General features: G+C 37.7%; 1 pseudogene across 1 annotated transcript; it reads right to left on the reverse strand.

Moving 5' to 3' along the window:
• Nucleotides 1-2,151: 2,151 nt before the first annotated feature.
• On the reverse strand, nt 2,152-23,894 carry LOC122112653 (annotated as a pseudogene). The gene is made up of 2 exons (XR_006148247.1): nt 23,814-23,894; nt 2,152-3,772 (listed from the first exon to the last, which is right to left on the reverse strand). The product of XR_006148247.1 is annotated as a catalase-like (transcript).
• Nucleotides 23,895-24,481: the final 587 nt, after the last annotated feature.

Here is a 24,481-nt window from a genome sequence, read left to right on the forward strand (position 1 = left end):
CTTTGAAGAATAAAGCATTAATACTATGAAGAAAGTACTGTGCGGGGGGGGGGGGGGGGGGGGGGGGGGGAGGGGGAGAATGAAGTAGAAGATGGAAAATAAAAGAAAGCAGGAAATAAAAAGAAAGCATTATTATTAAAATATAAAACATGCACACCTGAAATATCATGATAACATTGGTGTAATTACTATAAACTAAGAACTGATGACAGGAAAGAAAAACAGGCTCTGTTGGGTTGTGATATCAATCGAAAGGGTAGGGGGAATGGAGAGGGTAAATGAGGATGAATATGGTGTATGTAATTGTACAGAGGGGTTACAATTACATGGACAAGGTAATGAGTACATTTCTTATTAAGCAGTTGCCTCTTCTTTTGTTTCCCCTTCCTAACCCTTCCCATCTCCCTCCCACTCGCAAACCCCTCCCCCCAGTTTATTTCTACATATGAAATTTGAACAATAAACCCTGGTAAAATTCCTTTGGAAGTATTAAAGAGTTATGCCAAAGTGATCATCTGGTAAGTTTGATCGATACATTGTATACATTTATGGAAACATCACAATAGAAACCCCTTGTATAACTATATGCTAATAAAAATAAACAAAAATAGGTAAATTTTCTGAGAATCAACTGGAAACGGTGATCTGAACTATAAATTGGTTGTATAATCAAGGTCTATAAATTTCTTACTGCAATTAAAAAATCATTTTGTCAAGAAAGAAAAGAGACAGTATATGAATGACAGTTTCATGGTTTTTTCAAACTAGCCTATAGTTTGGTTTATATTTACTTTTTATTTCAATTGAGCCCCTACTGTGCTTTCCTTGTATGTATTTTTTACTCTTCATTTTTTCAGTTTTTCCTTTGTTATTTGCATGACTTTGAGCAAGTTACTAATGCCCTATATGCCTTGGTCTCCTTATCTATAAATTGAGCATAATCATAGTACCTGTGTACCTAATCCTGGGAACAAAATGACATATACATAAAACATTCAATAACTAAAAGCTCTTCCTGTTATTCTCATACTATAATAATTATGTCACAGGTTGGTGCATTCATCTGTTTTGTGTTGTCCAATATAATAGCTGATGATGAGTATTTAAAAGAAAAGTAGTTTGCTGCGTTCACATGTTTGGAGGCTGAATGTTCAATATGGAGTGGCCCACCTTGGCAGGATGTGATGGTTTGGATCTTGAATATCCTCTAGAGAGATATGAGCTAAAGACTTGGTTCTAGGATAGTATTATTGGGAGGCAGAAGATTAAGAGATAAGGCCTTGCAGGTAGTCCTTGGGTCATCGGAGGCATGCCTTCGGAGAAGATTATAAGATCTTCATCCTTTTTAAAATGCTTTTATTTCCTGACTATGTAAAGAGTAGTGTAGTTTGTCACACATACTTGTCATGATGTGCTGCTTTGTCATAGCAAACCAGTCATGGACTAGGGCCTTTAAATCTGAGACTAAATAAAACATGTTCCTTATAAGTCGAATATGTTGTGTACTTTGTTATAGTGATACAAAACTAACACAGAAAAAGAAAAAGAACCAGCCATAAACAGCAGAGTCTACACATATAAGTTGTCCTTGTTTTATAACAATCTGTTCTGAAAAACCAGTACATTCTGCTAGACCAGCAATAATACCATCTGAGAAAGGACAGTGCCTCTAGGACCTAATTACTTGTACCACATTCTACTTCTTAAACTTTCTTCCACTTCAATGTTATCAAATTGGGGACCAACTTCCCAGAACATAAATCTTTCTTTTTTCTTACATACAGATTATTTTATTGTAAAAATGGAGATGGATGCTGTTAGCATAAATGCAATTTCAAATGAGAAAAAAAATCTGATCATTACAAATAGAAATAAACATCAAACTATGTTGGTCTGAGTTTTTTTTTTTCCTGCAGACACTGATGGATACAGTGTTTTTCTTATAAGGACCTTAGAAAAATAAAAATTTTTGAATGGATCATTTTTATCTTTTTATATAATTTTTATATAATAGGCCATGAGGTGATAGGTAGACTTACTGATTTCACCTAGTTTTTTAATCAAATAAAATAATATCTGACTAGGAACTTTCCTACTAGTCATTTTAAATGAATAATCCAACCAACTTCTATGTGCAACTACGTGTTTCAGTTAAATGATCTGTAATCCCTAACCTTTATTTTTCCCCTAGGGAAACAGCATTAAAAGCCATTGCTGCATTATTGCTAGAGAAACCTGGATTATCATTTTAAAGACATTAGCTTTTGGGTGTGCATCTTAACACTGGAGAACCTTCCAACCAGCGGTGATCGGATGACAGGTGAAAGTTGGGCTTTTCCCAGGCAGGGCTCTGCCAGGGAGGAGGCCCAGAGCTCACAGTTAGATTTCTCCTTTGCAGCCAAGTGAGACCCGCCTATGTATAGGTGTGAATGGTGTTCTTAGACTTCTCAGTGTTGTACTTGTCCAAAAGAACCTGGATTCGGGCCCCATAGTCAGGGTGGACATCAGTGAAGTTCTTCACCACTTTCTTCTGGATGAAAAGTTGATGATCAGCAATGTTCTCACACAGGCACTTCCTCTCCTCTTCACTTAGCACTTTTGTATAGAAAGCCCTCACCTGAGTGACATTATCTTCGTTGGCACTGTTGAAGTGCTTCACATCCATAGAGCACTGGGTGTTGTGCTCCAGAACTGAGCACTGCTCCTGAGGAGCGCTGAAGCTGTTGGGGCAGTCATTTGGAGCACTACCCTGATTGTCATACATGCACATGGGGCCATCACGCTGGTAGTTGGTGACTCTAGCACGGTAGGGACAGCTCACAGGTATCTGAAAACAGTTGGGTTCCAGGCGGTGATGTGTCAGGATAGGAAAAAAGGCCACCCTGCAGCATTTTGTCAGGGCTGGGCTCAATTCCAGGTGGCACGTTGCTTGGATCAAATGCTATCTGCTCCACTACAGCAAAGTAATTAACTGGATTTCAGTTTAAGACCAGTTTGCCAACTGGGATAGGAGGGTAGTAATGGTGAGGCCAAATCTTGGTGAGATCAAATGGATTAAATGGAAAAGTTTCTGCCTGCTTAAAGGTCATAACCTGAATGTAGAAAGTCCAGGAGAGATAGTTGCCTTTAGCAATGGCATTGAAAAGATCTCGAAGGCCAGAGTCAGGATCTTCCTGGGAAAGTCTTGCTGCATCTTCAACAGAGAGGTTTTTAATGCCCTGGTCAGTCTTGTAATAGAATTTGCAGTAAATTGCCTCTCCATTGACATTAACCAGCTTGAAAGTATGTGATCCATGTCCATTCATGTGCCGAAGTCCATCTGGAATCCCTTGGTCACTGAACAAGAAAGAAACCTGATGCAAAGACTCAGCGCGTAGGCTCCAGAAATCCCAGACCATGTCAGGATCCTTCAGGTATGTCTGAGGATTTCTCTTCTGGCTATGAATGAAGGATGGAAACAAGATGGCATTCCTGATGAAGAAAATGGGGGTGTTATTTCCAACAAGATCCCAGTTCCCATCATCAGTATAAAACTTCAGTGCAAAGCCACGAGGGTCACAAACTGTCAGCTGAGCCAGACTCTCCAGCAACAGTTGAAAATCGAACAGCAATGGGAGTCTCTTCCCAATATGCTCAAACACCTTGGCCTTGTAGTATCTGGTGATGTCATGTGTGACCTCAAAGTAGCCAAAGGCACCTGCTCCTTTAGCATGCACGACTCTCTCAGGAATTCTGTATCGAAATGCATCATTTCATCAGTAAAAACCACATTCTGAACATAAATCTTTTTTTAATGTTTCTTAAGTCCAATTTTTGGTTGTTTTTGGTTAGGTTTTCTTTTTAAATTTTTAATTGCTATTATAAAAGTAATGTACATAAGGAACATTCAACTTTATAAGTCAGGTAATAAGTACATTTTTTTTGGACAATGATACCCTTCCTTTGCCTAGAAGGCGAATCTTAAGGGGACACACTCAAATATTCACATTATAGCTAATCTAGTGGGTTAACATCTTCCCCCCACCCCCCTACAAAACTTTTGAGGATGATGAGCCTGAAAACTATTTAGGATGTGTTCCTTGGAAAATAAGGGAGTGGTAGGATGGAACAAAGAAGGAAAAGAGCCAAAGCAAGGGTGCATTTTCCAACTTCACTGAGGCTCAGAGGGGAAACAGGAGACAGAGTTGTCCCAATCAGAGGTTAAGAGAGCTAAAGAATATTTTACCTGGACTGGGAAGGTGGCTGAGTGGTAGAGCACTTGCCTCGCATGCATGAGGCCCTGGGTTCCATTCATCAGTACCACATAAGCAAAAAGAAAAAAGCCAGAAGTGGCGTTGTGGTTCAAGTGGTAGAGCGCTAGCCTTGAGCTGAAGAGCTGAGGGACAGCGCCCAGGCCCAGAGTTCAGGCCCCATGACCGGACCCCAAAAAAAAAAAAAAAAAAAAAAATATATATATATATATATATATATATTACCCGTAGTCAAGTCATTTAGTTAAGATGGGACAGGCTTATTTCCCAGGTACTTAATCTCTGAGTGAGTGAGTGTGTGTGTGTGTGTGTGTGTGTGGTGAGTTCCAGAATCTTCAGAGCATTCCCACCAAAAAAAAAAAAAAAAAAGAAATCCAAGGAGGTAAGTCAGAGTACTAATGATGTCTGCTACAGTATTATCATCATCAACAACCATAAAACACACAAGTGGAACATTAGGTCATTAGACATTGGCAATTTATATGGAAAAACAGTTGTAAAATTTAGCTCCTGCCCTCTGTACCTTAGAATCCTACTAAAAAGCCAGGATAAACACACAAATATAAAAGTTGTATGCTAAGTACCAAACAAGTGCAAACAAAGAACATACTATTCATTATTAGGTGATAAAGAAAAGATTCTGCAAATACTGTTGGATTTGAAATCCAGTTGGATTTCAAAGAGTAGGTATAATTTAGAAAGAAGAAAAGAATTGTTGGTGGGGAATGCAATGGAATAATAACTGTTGTAGGGAATGCAATATTTGTTTTACTAAGTCAGATAGGTTCTCAACTCTGAATGCACATTAGACCCATCTGAGGACTTTGGACATCCCACTCCTTACTTCCAACCAGAACTCTTACATTAGGATTGCTGGTTTCAGATCCGACCATTTAACTATTTAATCCATTTTAAGTTAATAATTGTATATAGCATAAAACAAGGGTCCAATTTAATTATTTTTGTATGTGTATATGCAGTTTTCCAAGCACCATTTGTTGAAGAGAATTTCCTTTCCCTTTGTTTTTTTTCTTGGTGCCATTATCAGTTAGTTGACCTATGTGTGGGTTATTTCTGAGCTCTTTATTGTGTTTCATAGGTCTGTGTCTATACCCATCGTGCTAGTACCATACTGATTTTATTTCCAGAGCTTTGCAATATAGCTAATGTCAACTTTATTTTACTGCCTTCAGATTTATTCCTCTTCATTAAGATTTCTTTGGGCCTGCATAAGAACAATACAAACAGTGGTTTATCTTCTGTAATAGCTTATGAACCCAAGTGTCTTCACACAAAGTATCTCAAACACCATAATCAAATATTTATTAGCTTGCCAACCCCTATATCATCACTCAATCATCACCCCATTTTACCAAAACAATGGGAAACTACCAACAGAAAGTGCAAAGGAAATTGAAATCTGAGTAAATCCTGGACCCAGATGTGAACAAAGAAGGACTCAAGTGAGAGTAAAGAAGGAAAAAGTCTTAAGAATGGGTCCACTATGATAAGATTAGTTAATGAAAACAAAGAACAGATGCTTAAAAATTTGGAAGAATTCAAAGAAAATTACAACAAACACCAAGAGAATAGAACAAACCAGGGAAATCAAACAAACGAGATAGAAACAGCTGAATAAAATAAAGAAGGAAATACAGATATGAGAGAAGAATTCAATAAGGAGATGAAAACCTTGGGGAAAAAACAAAGTGAAATCCTGAGAATGAAGAGCTCAATTCCTCAACTAAAAACTCAATTGAAAATCTGGTTAATAGAATGGAAGAAGTTAAAATAAGGCTGCAAAGGTTGAAGATAAAACAGAGGTGTTGAATCAAAGAGCCAAAGATATAGAAAACAAATACGTATACAAAGAACAACAAGTTATTGGGCTCAATAAGAAAGAAAACAAATGAAAAATAAAGGCCCCGGGAACCTATTCAACACAAACAATTGCAGAAATCTTCCTCAAAAAAAAAGAAGAGTCTAATCCATGTGACAGAGGTATACAGAACTCCATATAAGCACATTAAGAATAGAAACAACCCAAGACACATCAATCTGAATAGCAAAGAAAGACTATTGAATGCTGACTAAGAAAGGAAACAAGTAACTTCCAATGTCAAACCCATTAGAATAATTGCAGATTTCTTAACAGAAACTAAAGGCAAGGAAGGCATGTAAAGATTGAATGTCTTTCCAGTGTTTTTTTCAAGACTGAATGTTGATTGAATTTTCATTCAAGCTCTGAATGACAATACTTGCCAGTCTAGACTGCTTTATCCAGCTAACTAGCTAATAAAATTGATGGAGAAATAAAAACCTTCAACAATAAACAAAAGCTAAAGGAATTTATTACTACTAAACAACCACCACAAAAGAGACTTAAGGGAATCCTACCTACAGAGGAAGAAAATTAATAGCAGAAAATGCCAGAAAGAATAAACTCTACTAGAAAAGTAGATCAGCAAAGCAAAAAAAGGGAAAAGACAAGTAACACAAAAACAACACAATGACAGCAAATACGGTACACCTCTAAATATTAATATTGAATATTCATGGTTTTAACTCTTCAATTAAAACATTCAACATAAAAAAACAAGATCTAGGATATGGGGGAGGGGACACAGAAATGGAAGGAAGGAAGGTGAATATGATACTCACTAGGCACTATGTTGAAAATGAACTATACAACTTGCAGGTGGGGATGGAGGGAAAAACAGAGTGACAGAAAGAGTGACATTGTCCAAAGAAAGAAATGTACATTTTACTTGACTTATGTAACCGTAACCCCTTTGTACTTTGTTTTTATAATAACAATAACAAGTTTAATTAAAATAATTTATACAGACTGGGCTCTAGTGGCTCCGTGTCTGTAATCCTAACTACTCAGGAAGCTGAAATCTGAGGATCATGGTTTGAGGCCAGCCCAGGCAGGAAAGTCTGATTATGATTCCCCATAAATTACTCAGAAAAAGTCAGAAGTGGTGCTGTAGCTCAAGTGGGAGAGCACTAGCCTTGAGTAAAGAAGGTCAGGGACAACACTCATGCCCTGAGTTTAAGCCCCAGGACCAGCAAAAACAAAACAACAACAAAACACAACAGTTTATAGAGAAAGAAAAGATCCAACAATTTGTTGTCTAAATGAAATATATTTCACTGACAAGGATGTTCACAGGATTAGGATTAATGAATGGAAAGATCTTTCAAATAAATGGACCCCAAAAGCAGACAAGAATAGCTATACTTACATATGATGAAATAGATGTCATGTTAAAAATCATTCAGAAAAGACAAGGTCATTACATATTTAAAAAAGAAAAAATTACAGTTACTAGCATATATTTATCAAATAGCAATATACTGAATTCATTAAGCAAACACTTCTGGACTTATACCTGCTGATAGACCTTGGCACAATAATACTGAGGGAATTTAACACCCCACTCTGAGCAAAAGATAGATCATTCAAACAAAAATTTAATTTAAAAAAACCCTTTGAATTAAATGGAATCATAGACTGAATGGACTTAATAGACATCTACAACATATTTAACCCAGTGACAGAAAAAAACACATTTTTCTCAGAATCTTAAGGAACTTTCTCCAAAATAAATCACCAGTCTAGGACATACAGCAAATCTAAGCAAATATAGGAAACTTAAATAATTCCTTGTATTCTACAGAGCATAGAGGAATTGAACAAGATCTCACAGCAAAGGATATTTCAGAAAATATTCAAGCACATAGATGGAACAACATGCTGTTGAATGACCTACGGATCATTGAAAAAATAAGGGGAGAAATGAAAAAGTTATGAAAAATGAAATAATGAAAATAAAAATGCATCCTGCCAGAATCTCTGGGAAACAGCAAAGAGAGTATTGAGAGGAAAATTTATAGCCATATGTGCCTATTTCCAAAAATCAGAAAGCACTCAGCCTTCTGATGCAATTAAAACTTCTGGAAAATAAGAGCAAACCCATTGCAAATAGATGGAAATAAATAGCAGAAATTAGGACAGAAATTAATGAATTGGAGGCTTAAATCTATAAAAAAAAAAAAAGTAAAACAAAAGTTGCTTCTTTGAAAAAGTAAATAACATTACTAAACTCTAAGGTAATTTTACAAAAAGAAAAAGGAGACTCAAATCAATAAAATGTAAGATAAAAAGAGGACTACTATGGCATACCAAAGAAATCAAAATGATCAGGACAGAATTTGTTTAAAGGCTACACTCAAATAAGCTAAAAAATTTTAAGTAATGAATACATTTTTTAAACTGAAGGTTATAAGCCATTTAAGCATACCTGTAACAAGGAATGAAATTGAAGAATCAATAAAATGTCTTCTAACAAACAAGTGCCCATGGCTTTATAGAAAATTCTACTAGAACTTCTAAGAAGGACTAATACCAATATTTCTCAAACTCTTCCATGAAATAGAAAAGAAGAAACACAACTGAAGCAAGCATTATACTCAATTCAAACCAGAGATGTAACAATGGAAAAAAGAAGTGATAGATATTAGAGAATTATAGACAAAACATTAACACAGAAGTTCTCAATAAATTCCTGAAACCAAATTCAACACATGTCAAAAAGATCATATACGATGATCAAGTTGCTATCATCTGAGGAATGATGATTCAACATATATAAATCAATTAAGGTATATGATATATCACATAAATAAAACTAAAATAAAAAAATCATGTGATCATCTCATTAAGTGCAGAAAAAAACCTTTGACACACACACATACACATATACATAACACACATATACTATGGAATATTATAGTCATAAAAAATGAAATGCCATTTTTAGGAAAATGAATGTAGTTGAAAGACATCATACTGAGTGAGGTTTAAAAAACAAAATATCATATGTTTTTATTCATATGTAGAAGCTAGATGTAAAAGACATATTAATGAACATGTACATATATATCAATTTGCATATATGTATATACAGATCTGTGCAGACATGTATATATGAATATATGGATATATGGGTAAACATAGAAGATGAATCTAACTAAGGTACTATTTAGAAGATGGGGAATGGGGAAAAGAAAAATAATAGAGGGTGAAAAAATTTTGAAAGGAATACAATTGAAATGCATTGCTTGTAAATATGAAAACTGCACAAAGACACCTGTTGAAATCATTTTGGGTAGGGGAAAAGGAGAAAAGAAAGGCAGGTACAGTGGTTGAGCAGGTGAGATTATTGGGAATATATTGTAAATATGTGCAGAAATATAACAATAAAATTACCCTATACTAATGTGACTTAATAAAAATAATAAATAGATAAATAAAAACAAATAAAAATCTACCTATAAAACGTGTGACTGGAACTTCGATAGAGATTGTATTGTAACTGTGGATCATTTTGGATAGCACAGACATTTTATTCTCCCAATTTAGAAACATACATATGTATGCACTTATTTATGATTTCATTTATATTTTATAGTTTTCAATGATCTTTCACCACTGAGTTTAAATTTATTACTAAGGATTTGATGCTATTATAAATAACATTTTTTTAATGTTGTACTGAGGGCCTTGCACATGCTAGGTAAGCACTCTACCGCCAGAACAATGCCCTTAACCCTTAAAATATTGTTTTAATTTTGTCTTTGTGATAGGATTTCATTAACTTTGCCCAGAATCATCTCAAATTCTCAGTCTTCCTGGCTCTATCATTTGGATAGCTTATTTGTAGGCACCTATCTGGCTTTAAGTGGAATTTTCTTAATTTTCCTTCCAGTTAGTATATAAACACAATTTATTTTATATGACAATTTTGTTGAAAGCAAGAAAATAGAGGGAAAATGTTCCTTGACATTGATCCTGGCACAGATAACAAAACCAAAAATAGATAAATGCAATTTTATTAATCTAAAAACTTCTATGCTGACAAAAGTTAATATCTGAAATATACAGAGAGAATTCCCACAATTCAAATCCAAATCAAGAAAGCAAATAAAAAACCAAATAACTTTTTTAAATGGACAAAAGATCTGAATAGAGTTTTTCGTTGTTGTTGTTTTCTGTGCTTTTTGTTTGTTTGTTTGTTTTTGCAAGAAGACGTAACAGGTGTGTGAAACTTGCTGACCATCACTAATCATCAGGGAAATGCAAATCAAAATCACAGGACAGGCATCAACATGGAAAGCACTGAAGATCAAGAATTGAAGAAGGCTTCAAAGAGCTTCAAGCTAAACTTACTGATACTCAACTAAAGGTAAAGCCTGTAGACATAAAGACTGTCAGCTCATTGGAACAAAAAAGAATGTCCAATATTACATACAGTTATTATGGTTTTGATAGTTGAGACTAACAGGTATTAAAATGTAGGAAGAGTGTTTTTCCTTAAACCTTCCTAGCACGGCCAGCTGTCAGAGAAAAAGAAAATAGCAGAAGGAAAAAAAAATAAAGAATTAGAATAGAAAACAATCCAATCGAGAACAGGGACTTTAAGGAAGACAAGGAGCACGTACAGAAAATGCTGGTGGCAGAAAGGCCATAGTCAGTGTCTGTAAGGAAAATCATCCTTCTGATTGCTCCAGTCCTGGCCCAGATGGAGGAAGTTAGGCAATGTGACAGCCTCCTGCATTTCCCTTTTACCTCCCCTAAAAAGACAAAAAAGAAAAGCAACAACAATAACAAAACAAAAAAATGTTTCCATTTCCTGGAACTAATTTCAATAAACAGTATTTTAAATGTTCAGAGGAGTTATTCCTTTGGGTTCTTCCCCAGAAATATCCTCCTTTAGTCTGACTGTGTGTGAATGCCTAGAGTCCTATATAAAAAGAAGCACTATTTTATTGACTAGGAAGTTGCTTATGAGAAACTGGTTGGGAACGATACTGAGACGTAGAAGAACTCAGTTTATGAAACATTTAGCTACTGGAGCTTATTATTTTTAATCTGGTTCAACATTTCTATTCAAATTACCTTAGAGTATTTTCATAAGTTAGAATTAAATAAATACAGGATCTAGTTTACTAGCCAAAGGAGTGTGAATTTTATGCTGCAGGGTCATTGAAGAGTTTTGAGTAGAGGAATGATGGAAGTAAAACATTTTAAAATTTAAACAGGATGCAGGGTTTCAGAGCAGGAAGGACAATATCTGTTAGAAATTGATCTTAGCTGGGTGGGAGAAGAGCTTTCTAATAGAATAAGTTCCAGAGGTTCTGGGCATGAGATGGCATAGAAACAAATAGCCTGGGGTATCAAATATCAGGTTGCTGCAGAGGTGACCTAACCATGTTTATATGTGATAGGAAGAAAGCTATGTGGCTCCCAGGAGAGACTGTGTTTGCATAAGAGCTAGCCAGAAGACTCCACTTTCTTGATGGTGGACTTGACCAGTACAGTACTACTAGACAGAAAGTGAAACAAACCAAAATAAGTCAGAGAAATTCATGAATTCTTGAAACTATGTCCTTGTAGAATATTTAACCTTTTGTGTAGTGAAATACAGTTTGAATTAAAAATATAGAAAGTAATATAATTATTTTTAAAAAAGATATTTATTAGAGGAATAAAACAAGTCCTGAATATAAAGAGGTAATTTTTTAATATTTGCAAACCATGAGAACAGAATTCATCATTAGCACACTTGAGAGCTCTCATTTGGGGATGTCTTTAACATACATACAATAAGAATGTCTTAGTGAAGAAAAAGAGAAACTATTTTTAATCTATTGCTTGTATTAGTTCAGCAAGCCTTACTTAGGATTTGTTTGATGAATTTGTCTTGCTGTGGATATTAAGGAGATTAAGGAGTGCAGACATTTATACTTTTAATTCTTTTTTGTACATTTTTATTGTAAAAATACTGTACAGAGGGGTTACAATTACATGAGCAAGGTAATGAGTACATTTCCTATCAAGCATTGTTGTCTCCTCCTTTGTTTTTCCCCTTCCATCCCTTCCCTTCCCACCTCCCCAACTCCTCCCTCCCAAACCTGTAGTTGTAAAGTTCCTTTTCAACATAGTGTCTTATACATTTCATTGTTACAATGGGTTAACCTGTATCCCTATTTAAGCATTTTGTTTGTTCCCTTCCCCTCCCCAAATTAGAGAAGTGTATATACAAGATGCAGGGCACCAGAATCAAAAACAGTGAAAACAGGGGTTATACTGTGGGGGAGGAACGTACAAAAAAACAAAAAAATCACATAGTACAAAGAAACATAGGTTCCATGTTATTTGCAATAACTAGTACACGTCTAGGACAAGCAGAAAAGGTCAAAAGCTATGTACATATGACCATATAAGAGGATGTTAAGCGAAATGAACCCCAAAATAGGGACACAATTTTTTTCTTTCTTGCTGTTGTTTCAAATGTATTTATAATGTACTATACTTCTAATTCTTTTGCAAAATATTAAATGGAAAAAATCAAACTGGTGTTATAATGCAAAGGGGAAATCCTGTCCTCATTTCACTTCTTATCCAACTTAAATGTCATGGTCTGTCATTTTTACTACTCTCCTGCCAATAATCCTAACCTCCCTTGCTCTATTTCCCTTTCATCATATCCAGCTGGCAGGGCCTCAGTCCTGGATGAATCCAACATCTGTCCTTTCCCAGCCTCCACCTGGACTGTTGAGCGCTAGTGATGAAAATCACACAACAGGGCAGATGGATATTGACAGAAATGCATGACTGCACCTGCAAATGGGCCCTACACTTTGGCTAGAAGTCTTGAAATGATTTACTGCCAGCTCTCTCTCTCTCATTCCACCCAAGAATTGTCTGAAACCTGTAGTCTTTTCAGATATGACATCATTGTTTTCTCTTCCCATTACTTCCCTTCCTTCACAGCAGGTGAACATTCTAATTTGCAAAGAAAATGATAACTATCTGAAAAAAATGCTTCAGTTTTAATCAGATCTCCAGATTTATGTGTATTGAACCCTGAGCTAGATTGAAAACCATGGCTATGATATCTTGTACTTCTTACTATCAAGAAGTAGTTAGGGGGCTGGAAAGGTGGCTCAGTGGTAGAGCGTTTGCCTTGCATGCGTGAGGCCCTGGGTTCAATTCCTCATCACCACATAAGCAAAAAGAAAAAAAAAGCTGTGGCTCAAGTGGTAGAGCACTAGCCTTGAGCTGAAGAGCTGAGGGACAGCGCCCAGGCCCCACGACTGGAACCCCCCCCCCCCCGCAAAAAAAAAAAAAAAAAGTAGTTACTGGGCTGGAAAGGTGGCTCAGTGATAGAATGCTTGCCTTGCATGCATGAGGCCCTGGGTTCAATTCCTTAGCACCACATAAACAGAAAGCCAATCTTAAACTGAAGTGCTGAGGGACAGCGCCCAGGTCCAGAGTGCAGGCCCCACAACCAATTTAAAAAAGAAAGAAGGAAAGAAAGAAAGTTGCTAATTCCTTGAATCTGAATTGATCTTGTGACTTACTTTAACCAACAGGATGTGGTGGAAGTGATATAAGTCCTATATTCACACCTATATTTCACCTTTGCCCTTTTATGTCATGCTCAGATGATAAGGAAGTGCGTTTGATTGCTGAATGAAGAAAGACCATGTACAAAGAGACACCCAGCTCTAAAGCCACAGACTTGTAAATGAGGTCATTTTAGACCATCTAGCTTTAGTCTAGCCATTTCTCCTATATAGGGTCATGACTAATGTCCAGAGATGCCAGCAGGACCACTTACTGGAATACAACCAACCTATGGAATCATAGGAAAGAATAAATCATTGTTGTTTTATACTTTGGGGTTATATTTTGGGGTCATTTGTATAACAGAAATTGATGTGAAAACAGTTGCTATACTTTTCTTCTTCCTGCTTGTTAAGGTTAGATGAGATGTATCTTCTGTTCAAGTTGAGCCTTCCATTATGCTCTGCAACTCTTTTATTTTGCTATTATTAGAAATATGGGCCTGGTACCAGTGGCTTATACTTGTATTCCTATCTACTCAGGAGGCCAAGATCTGAAGATCAGGGTTTTCTTTGTTGTTGTTGTTTTAAATATACTATGTGAAGTTATTTTTTTCTTGTGTCTTTTACATTTTTTCCCCTATGGTTTATCTCTAGTTGTCACTGTATTTTATTTTGGTACAAATGTATTGTATATACATTTTTCTGAATTAGGGAAGGGAAGGGGAACAACAAAATGGTAAGTCAAGGGACCAAGGGTGAACCAATGCAACAGACATACTCACAAGACAACATGTTGGAAATGAACTGTTTACAGCTTGGGGGAGGGGGTGGGGGGAGAGCATTGGAAGGGAGGGAAAGTGGGAGAATAATGAGGGAGCCAGCCCAAGCAGGAAAATCTGTGAGACTCTCTCTCTCTCTCTCTCTCTCTCTCTCTCACACACACACACACACACACACACACACACACACACAGAGCCATCAGTGAAGCTGTGGCTCAAGTGGCAAAGTGCCAGCCTTGAGCAAAAAGTTCAGGGGCAGTACCCAGGCCCTGAGCTCAAGCCTCAGTATGAGCACAAAAAAAGAAAAGGAAAAAAGAGACTAAATATCTCCCTTATATCTGGTTCCATTTAATTAAGAATAAAGAATCTCCACTTTTCCCTGATTAATATTTCCTTCTACCTCATATCCATCTCCAATGATAGCCTCTTCTTCAATGTTGAAGAATATTTTATAGGCCTTATCTTTCATCTGCCCTTCATAGCTAATGTTGTGAATGAAAACAATTAATAGTAAACATACACAGAACATTTTACCATGTGCTAGGCCTAATTCTCAATAGTTTACATATATTAACTCCCTTAACCTTCTCAATGACCTTATGGGGTATTTACTGATATTACACTTTTATCGATAAGAAAATTGAGTCACAGAAGATAAAGTAGCTTGACCTGTTAAGACAGAGGCATATCTGAATACTGAGGCCATCCATGCAAAATAGGTAGTTCTCTTAATTGCTCTGTTATAGATGGATCTACTCTCCATGTTTCTTACTCTAAACTCACTCTTCAATTGTTGCAGACTTTCTTCAACCTCCTCTTTCCCATCATAACACCAATGCTCTTGACAGTGTTAAACATCATCTATGTATTGATAACTTATGCATTCTTAATGGAGCACAAGTTGATTCTCCAAAAATCTGAAGATATTATGATGATTTGTCACCCTCCAAATTGCTACATAAAAACAGACATACAGATTATCTGTGCTTTAGCACTTCATGATGGTAGAAAATTGGGGAGAAAAAAAGGTAAAAATCTCCCTGAGGAAAAGAACTCTTGTCAGTAATGGAGTTTATACTCACAGTAGGCAGGAGTTCTACCACATGAACAATAATCCCAGCCATTTGTGCCCTTGTTATTTTTCTAATGGAGTCTCACTCTTTGCTCTTACTTGGTTGGACTAGCAATGCCTCCTATATAGTTTGAATGACAAGCATGCATCACTACATGCAGATTTTTATTAATTAAGATGGGGGAGTCTCATGAATTTTTTGCCAGGGATGGCTTCTGAAGTTTGCTATGCCCTGACAATGAAATCTAAGCACAAAGGGTCCTATAGGATATGGACCCAGTCTGCTTGCTTATCTTCTTCTCACATGACAGCTCACCTCTTATTCATAACACTGTTGTTACACAAGTTTGTGTGTGTGTGTGTGTGTGTGTCACACCCTTTCTAGTATTTCATTTTCAGTCAAAGGTTTTTGTATTCACTATGTGTCTGTCTGATCTACTTGGGTCACTCGGTTCTTTCATATTAGCAGGTTTTGTTCCTCAACACTGAAGTTTCAGCTTATACATAATTCTTTAGAAAGCCTTTATCCATCCACCAATCTAAAATAATTATCTACTGATCGCACTTTCTATCACATTGGTTAGTTTTATTTCCTTTATAAAATTTAGAGCTTCTCCCCTTTCCTGAAATCTTCTTTCCTCATCTTTCTGCCAAAGGAGATCCCATATTCTTTTATTTCCTTGTCCCTATAGCTACACTTGGTTGGGACAATCAATATAGATGTGATCCAGTTGGACAATTCTTAGGATTTTCAGAAGTAAAATGAAGAACTGATGTCAATTCTCATATGATAAAATTTCAGCGAAGTTAAGCAGTCCTGTTTCCAGTGGAGGAAATGAATTTACAAGAACCAATGATGCTCACATAAAAATTGAGAGAAAAGTAAATTTTAAAGAAGTGGTTTTGGTTCCACATGTTTCTGAGACCTATAGTCATAGATCATATAGGTTTAAGGTCTTTTACTCTAGATATTCAAAGAGTTCGTTGAGAAACTTTTGACACCAACATTTTCTCTGAAAAATGTAAAAGGTTTGAGTGTTCGTTGAACTTGCCCTTCTTGTGTCTAATTCAGTGCTCACATGTAGATGTACTGTATATGCTTTTTGATGAAAAAGATGCTGAACACGATACCTGCAGAGTGGGAAGTTAGAGATTCTCTATTGAAAGCATGCTTTGATACTAAGTAGGAAAACAGAATTCAGTTATATAAAAACAGGAAGCCAAAAACTATGAGAAGACGTACTTGAGCTTTTACATTAATATTATCATGAAGCACTAAGTCTTGCTGTATATTTACACATTCAGACGCAGGATATAAATTCACACATTAAAGGCAAGAGGTATTTTAAAATTACTATCTTTTTTTGTCTTGTTTGTCTATCTGTCTTTGGAGAGTGATGGAGGCACCGAAATGGTATGACAGAAGGTGAATAAATGCAGTGGTGGTACCCACTAGACAGTATGTTGAAAGTAAATTGAACAACCTATAAGCGAGGACAGGAGGAGGAAACTAGGAAGGGGTGAAAGAAGGGGTGACATTGTCAAAAAGAGATGTACTCATTGGCCTGTCTTATGAAATGGCAACCCTTCTGTACATCACCTTAATAATAACAATAAAAAATAAAAATACTGTCCCTTACTTTTGTTATATGTAAGGTTTATTTCAACCTTTATAGAAATCAATTAATGAAACAAATTCCGATCAAGTATAATTTTGCAAACTATGTGGTTGACACTATAGGTGCTACAAAAATGATCAAGGCAAAGACTCCATCATTAAACTTATTAATAGAATTCTTAAATTCATATACTGAATGACTAAAATATAAGGTAGCTGTGTTGTCTCTTAGCGTCTTATGATTAAAACAGTGATACCAGGGCTGGAGTAGAAGTTGGTCAACAAATTTGCAAGAAGCAGGAAAAGTTCATGATCAAGTTAAACATTTGACCTGTACCATGGATGATGGGAAAATGGCAAAGGTCAGATGATATGAGGAAGCTTTTCCATCCTCAAGAACAAGACAGAAAAAGGAAACTTTTAGATAAGTAGAAAGGCTTCAGTGAGAGGGGGTTGCAGTGAAATAAGTGTATTATTTTCCAAAGATACCTCTAATCATAGAAATTTGTTCTAAGAGACAGAATGATATGTTCATTTTCAGAAAATTTACTTGAAATGACAACAAAATATCCCTTCAGATAGTGCATTAGGCAGTTAAGATATGTAGCTCATTTTGGGGAAGCATGTTAACTCAAAGGATGTGAAGTTTAGAATTCAAGTAAAATCACGTAGTATGTAAAGAAGTCATAAGCATTATTTGGGTATTATTTGGAACATGGAATAGGGAAGTTTATAGTTCTACAATATGGTGAGAAGACATTACAGAGCAAAGAGATAGAAGACACTAGCATGATCTAGGATTGACAATCAAGTTAAAACGACAACTCCATGACTCTAACATGTTCAAAATGAAGTCCCAACTCCATCCCTGAATTTACAAGAAGTCCATTTAAAACATAATTTCTACTCCAGTTTTTAAAATACTAATGTATTTCATAAGCCCATCCTAGATTGTTGCTTTATGTCAGCAGGCCACTATTTTTCATGGATTATTTAGTCTTTGGTTTGCACTTCCTTTTTCCCTCCAAACAAGGACACAAGCTCCAGCAATAAAATCAGGTTAATAGCCTGAGGATCACAGCTGGAAATTCCCATAATGGAAAGGAAACATTTTAAAGTGAGTATTAGATATTACTTCTCCTAAAGCATTTGTTCCCCTGAAAGGGAACTAGAAACTATCCCTTTTTTAAGTACAGATAATACCACCATATTGATCCAACCTGGTGTCTAGACTTTTAATTAGCTTCAGAGAGAAAAGCAGACTTTTCCCTTCCCTAGTTAGGGGCAGTTTTCTTTCCTTCCTATAAGTACTCATAATCAGAAAACTCAGTTGCCTGAGGAAAAATTTATGATTTTATCCACAGAGCAGAATAAGCCTCCCAAACCATCCAATATATTTTTAAGAAAACATTAGATCTTGGGGGGGGGGAGGGGGGGAAGGAGAAGGATTTGGATTGGGGGGGAGGGGGGAGGCTGGGAAGGGATGTGAAGGATAAACCAAAGGAGGAGGCTGCAATGCTTGGTAAGAAATGTATGCATTATCCTGCCCATGTAATTGTAACCCCTCTGTACAGTATGTTCACAAATAAAATAAAATTAAATTAAAAAAAAAGAAAACATTAGATCTTTAGAATTCCAGAATGCTATGTGTAGGTGATATAGTAAGTAGGGCATGGACACCCCTATAGTGCTGGGTCAAGCTGAGTCCCATACTTCTTCACCACACTTAATCTAGGCATTGGAGTGATTTCTAAAGATCTATAAGTAAATACTTGGACAAAAAGATACATCTCTCAACAAATATTGAAAGTTATTTTTTTGTTGTTGTTTTTGTGTCAGTGCTGGGGCTTGAACTTAGGGCCTAGATACTGTCTCTGAACTAACCTTTTGCCCAAGGTTAGTTCTCTGTCACTTGAACCACAGCTCTATTGGAAGCTTTTGGAGGAGCTCACTGAAGACAAAAGTCTTGCAGATTTTCCTGCCTGGGCTGGCTTCAAAATGTGATCTGCAGATCTCAGCCTCCTGAGTAGTTAGTGTTAGTGAAATGAGCTCTGTTCCCATAGTTTAGTCCACTCCTTCCCTTCTTACAGCTTAGCATGCTCCCTTCCTAGACAACATTAGGCCCATCTAAGTAAAGGAAGTAAAATAATCAGCCTCCAGCCCCCTTTACCTTGGGATGGCACTTTTCTGGGGCAGCTACCACCATATAAGACAACAAGAGCCCCTTAGAGTTATCTTCAGGTCTAGGCAGTTGCAGGACTCCTTATCTACTATTTGGACAGCAGCCATAAATCCTAGTCGGCCATGATGAAGCCCCTGGCCCACACATCCACACCAGGGTCTCTGCCTCCTTGCCCTTTCTAGCCCCTCCTAAACCCCCCAGGTTATACAGATCACCTCAGACAATAGCTGGTTCTTCTTCTCAATTCTCTCTTGTGAGAGGGAGTCTTGCTGGGCCCCTTTCCCAGCAATAAACCTTTCTTTGTTCTCTGTACCTGGATGTCTGTGTGGTTCTCTGGTAAAGTCTAATAATCTTTTATTTAAGCTTTCAGTTAGTATTACAGGCATAAGCCACTAGTGTCTGGCTTGAAATAATTTAATTTTAATAACTGGAAGTGGAGATAAGGCTCAAATGGTACGATATCAAACTTAAACAAAAAAGCCAAGGGAGAACATGAGTTCCTGAGTTCAAGCTCCACTACTAGCACAAAATAAATACATACACACACACACACACACACACACACACACACACACACATTTATTTTCAGGAAGTACATATTCTAAATTGATATTTAGAAAAATGTAATTAAATTTGTTTTTATATATGTTTATTTCCCTTCAAAAGCATGTCCCAGTAACCTAACTTGTCCCACTAGGCCCCATCTTTTAAGGGTTCTACTAGTTTCTAATAGTACCTTCAACTGGAGACAAAGCCTTTAACATGGCAGCTTTTGACAGACACTCATACACACACACACACACACACACACACACCATGAGCAATACCAACCTTGCTCATTATACTGAGACATGCTCATTATACTGAGAGAAAACATATTTGTCAGAGATGACCTGTTCCACAGACAACACATGTGACACGAGCTGGATGAAGTTACTTTGATCCCCACTAACTCATACTGTTTTATCACCTGCTCCCTGCTCCTCCTCCCTTCTTCAGACCCAAATACTAGTGGTGAAAGACTTGTGGAGTCTAGGAAGTAGAGAACAAGAAGGTAAGATAAAAGGTAACAGGCAAACATTTTCTTAATAGAGACCCGGAAACACAACAAATCAAAGAAAGACTGGACAAATGGGATTGCATGAAATTGCAGAGCTTCTGCATGGCAAAGGACATAGCTAGCAAGATCAATAGAAAGCCCACGAATTGGGAGAAGATCTTCACTAGCCATACTATGGACAAGGGTCTCATAGCTAAAATATACCTGGAACTCAAAAAATTAAATCCCCCAACAACAAATCCTCAAAGAAACAACTGCCCAATAAATAAGTGGGTTAAAGACTTAAAGAGAAACTTCTCTGAAGAGGAAAGAAGGATGGTCAATAGACACATGAAGAAATGCTCAACCTCCCTAGCCATAAAAGAAATGCAAATCAAAGCAACATTGAGATACCACCTCACACCAGTTAGAATGGCTATAATCAAGAACTCTAACAACAACAGATGCTGGAGGGGATGTGGACAGAAGGGAACCATACTGCATTGTTGGTGGGAGTGTAAACTTGTTCAACCACTTTGGAAAGTAGTATGGAGGTTCCTCAAAAAACTCCACATAGAGCTCCCCTATGACCCAGCAATCCTACTTTTGGGCATTTACCCAAATGATCACAAACAAGATCATATTAAAGCTACCAGCACAACTATGTTTAATGCAGCATTATTTACCATAGCTAAAATATGGAACCAACCCAGATGCCCCTCAATAGATGAATGGATCAAGAAAATGTGGTATATAAACTACCTCCATCAGAAACAATGACATTGCCCCATTTGTTAATAAATGGGAAGACTTGGAAAAAATTATATAAGTGAAGTAAGCCAGGCCCAAAGAAACATAGGTCCCATGGTTTCCCTTATTTTTAGTAATTAGTATATGTCTGTGACAAGCAGAAACGGTCAGATAAGTTGATGTTAGGCGAAATGAACCCCAAGATAAGGACTCAAATGGTTCTTTTTTCTTGCTATTGTTTCTAACATATTTATATGGTGATTTTTTTTGTTGCTTTGTATGTCCCTCCCCCCCACAGTATAACCCCTGCTTTCACTGTATTTGATGTTGGTATCATTTGGGGAGGGAAAGGGAAAAAACAAATTGTTTAAATATGGATACAGGTGGACCCATCGCAACAATGAAAGGTACAAGATGCTATGTCAAAAACCGAACTTTACAATTTTGGCTGGGGGGTGGTAATAATGGGAGGGCACACAGGGATGGTATGGGGAAACAAAGGAGGAGGCAACAATGCTTGATTTAAGAAATGTACTCATTACCTTGCTCATGTAATTATAACCCCTCTGTATGGTATTTTCACAATAAAAAGCTTAATAATAATAATTTTAAAAAGGTAACTGGGAATGAAGGAGGCCTAAATGAGGATGGGGGTGTGTTATTTATTTCTTTGATTTAAAGTGGAATAAATAGGAACACCACTAAAGCTTTCTTTTTTTTTTTTTCTTGGTGGTCATGGGGCTTGAACTCTGGGCCTGAACGCTGTCCCTCAGTTCTTCAGCTCAAGGCTAGCGCTCTACCATTTGAGCTAATGCACCACTTCCAGTTTCCTGAGTGGCTTATTGGAGATAAGAGTCTCATGAACTGCCTGGGCTGGCTTTGAACTGAGATCCTCAGATCTCAGCCTCCTGAGTAGCTAGGCTTACAGGCATGAGCCACTGGCGCCCATTAAGTCTTCCTTTCTTATAGTAACAACTAGTCAGCCTCATCTTGAATCTAGGAGGTGTGTGATTGTTGGAAAAGAACTTTGGAAAGAAGTTTGGGTTGCCACCCCTGTCTACTAGAAAGCTAACATCATTAGACCTCAAGTAGCAAACAAGTTCATTAGCAAAACGAGTACACTTTTACTTAGAGTAGTGCAAACATTAAGGAATTGATCTAGTTGGGAGTTCAATAGATGCAATTGCTCTCAGCCCAGTGCCAGGAACTCATGCCAATACTCCTAGTTATTTAGGAGGCTGAGATCTGAGGATTACAGTTCAAAGCCAGCCCAGGAAGGAGAGTCTCTAAGACTCTTATCTCCAATTAACTTCCAAAAAGCTAGATGTGGAGCTGTGGCTCAAGTGGCAGAGCACTAGCCTTGAGTAAAAAAGCTCAGAGATAACACTAAAGCCCCAAGTTCAAGCTCCAGGACATGGCACAAAAGACAAAAATCACAGTGCATGCACCAAGGAGCTAGTATCCAGCCCAAAAGGTAATTCTTTCACTAAGTAAAGGGAAAGTTTTGTAGTGTATCACCTAATTTACTGAATGTAAACAAATGATATCCCATTTTGTACTTACTCTAATCTAAGGCCTTTCCTAACTTCATTTTACTAAGATAAATTCCTGAGACTTCCAGGATACACAGCTAATAAATAGTAAAGTAGGACTCAGACCAAAGCCTATCTAAACAGTCAGTATACTTAAACACTAAATAAAATTATACTAGGTAGAAACAATATAAATCAGTGAAGTCCCTAGTTTTCTCTAAGGAAATGTACATATAAAACATTTGAGAATTTCATAAATTGGCATCATCATTACCATCATAATTATCATTTTAGTTGTATTATCTCTACATGAATACTTTTGTTGTAATATGTTCATTTATTAATTTCATAAATGTTTAATAAGCATCATAATCAAGTTAGGATCTATCTTGTGAAAGATGAAAACTTGACTTCTATGAGAGTTTATAATGTTTCAAGGGGGAAAATTGAGTACTACAATGTAAGTGTGTGTGTGTGTGTGTGTGTGTGTGTGTGTGTGTGTGTGTGTGTGTGTGTGTGAAGTGTCAGGGGGAGTTTTAAGCAAGAAAGGTCATATTCCCTTTAGAGAACGGGGGAGTTTTGGCAGAACTGGTAATAGATAGAAACCAAAACTTAAAAGTAGACACACGAAAGAGATGAAACATAATAAGACTAGTCTTCCTCCATTAAGGTGTCTTAACTTTATTAATTATTTGCTATGGATTTAGATCCATTACTATAATCTCAGGTAAAAATTAGTATCCTTATAGGCAGAAGTGCAGCAATCTGTATTAAAAATATCCCCTCCACTGAACAAGTAGCTCAAGAGTAATAATGTTTAGGAATGATTCACTTTTACTGTTGTCTGTAATGTATGGGGGTATACTGATATCACTGTACAGACCTTATTAGACTGTGCATGCCAAGAGCACGCCAATGGATATCCCAAGGTCTATTTACAAATACATATACTTTTCCAATAAAAATGCCTTTTAAAATCTGGAGTTTGGAAGTGGCGCAAAATGTGATTCTAATATAAACTCACATGTAAATAGCTTTGATCAAGTGTACACGACCTAAATCAGACTAGCTCGCTACCACAGCCGGGAAGAGAAAAAAAAAAATAATCCCTAAGGATCCGAAACTCAAAGCCACGTGGACTACTAATCCCAAGATGCAACGCTCCACATACCCATCGCGCGGGGTGGAGCGTGGCTAGACGGCAATGGCGAGAGCCGGGCATTCTGGGCATTGTAGTTTGAGGCTCCGTCATCGATGGGGCGGGTTCACGTGGTGTGTTTGGCGGCAGCTTCAGGCAGAGGCTCCCCGGCTGCCTTCGCGCGGCCCTTGGGGTGCGGACGCCAGCGGAGGTGGTCAGCCAGCCACTTTAGGAGCCGGCTTAGAGGGAGGGCCGGAGGCGAGTCCGGGGCTTCGCGACGTTTTTGCGACAGCCGCGGCCGTGTTCCGCGAGTGCCTTCCCTCCTCCTCTCCGTGAGGAGGCACCGGCTGTTGTGCGGCGCTGCCTTTCTGTGGAGTGTATGGGAGAGCGAGCGAGTGAGTGAGTGTGAGCGTGCGTGTGAGGAGTGTGAGGCGAGAGTGAGCCCGCGGGAGGAAGAGAGCCCGCCGGGGCCGCTCCCGCCGCCGTGGGAGCAGGACGCGCGGCCGGAGGGAGCAGTGGAGCCGGCGCCCGGGGAGCCGGCGGGGACCTGGGCCGAGACACCGCTCCCCACCCCCAGCCCTCGCCTCCCGGCTCGCCCGCGCCCGGGGAGCCTCTCCGCGCTCCTCCGGCCGGCATCTGCCCCGCCGCCCCGCTGGATGTCCCCGGCGCTCTCCTGGGGCCTCCTCCCGCGCCTGCCGCCA

Source organism: Dipodomys spectabilis, unplaced genomic scaffold, assembly GCF_019054845.1.
Source record: "Dipodomys spectabilis isolate Male_0828 unplaced genomic scaffold, ASM1905484v1 ptg000095l, whole genome shotgun sequence".
In the NCBI taxonomy this organism is placed as follows: Eukaryota; Metazoa; Chordata; class Mammalia; order Rodentia; family Heteromyidae; genus Dipodomys; species Dipodomys spectabilis.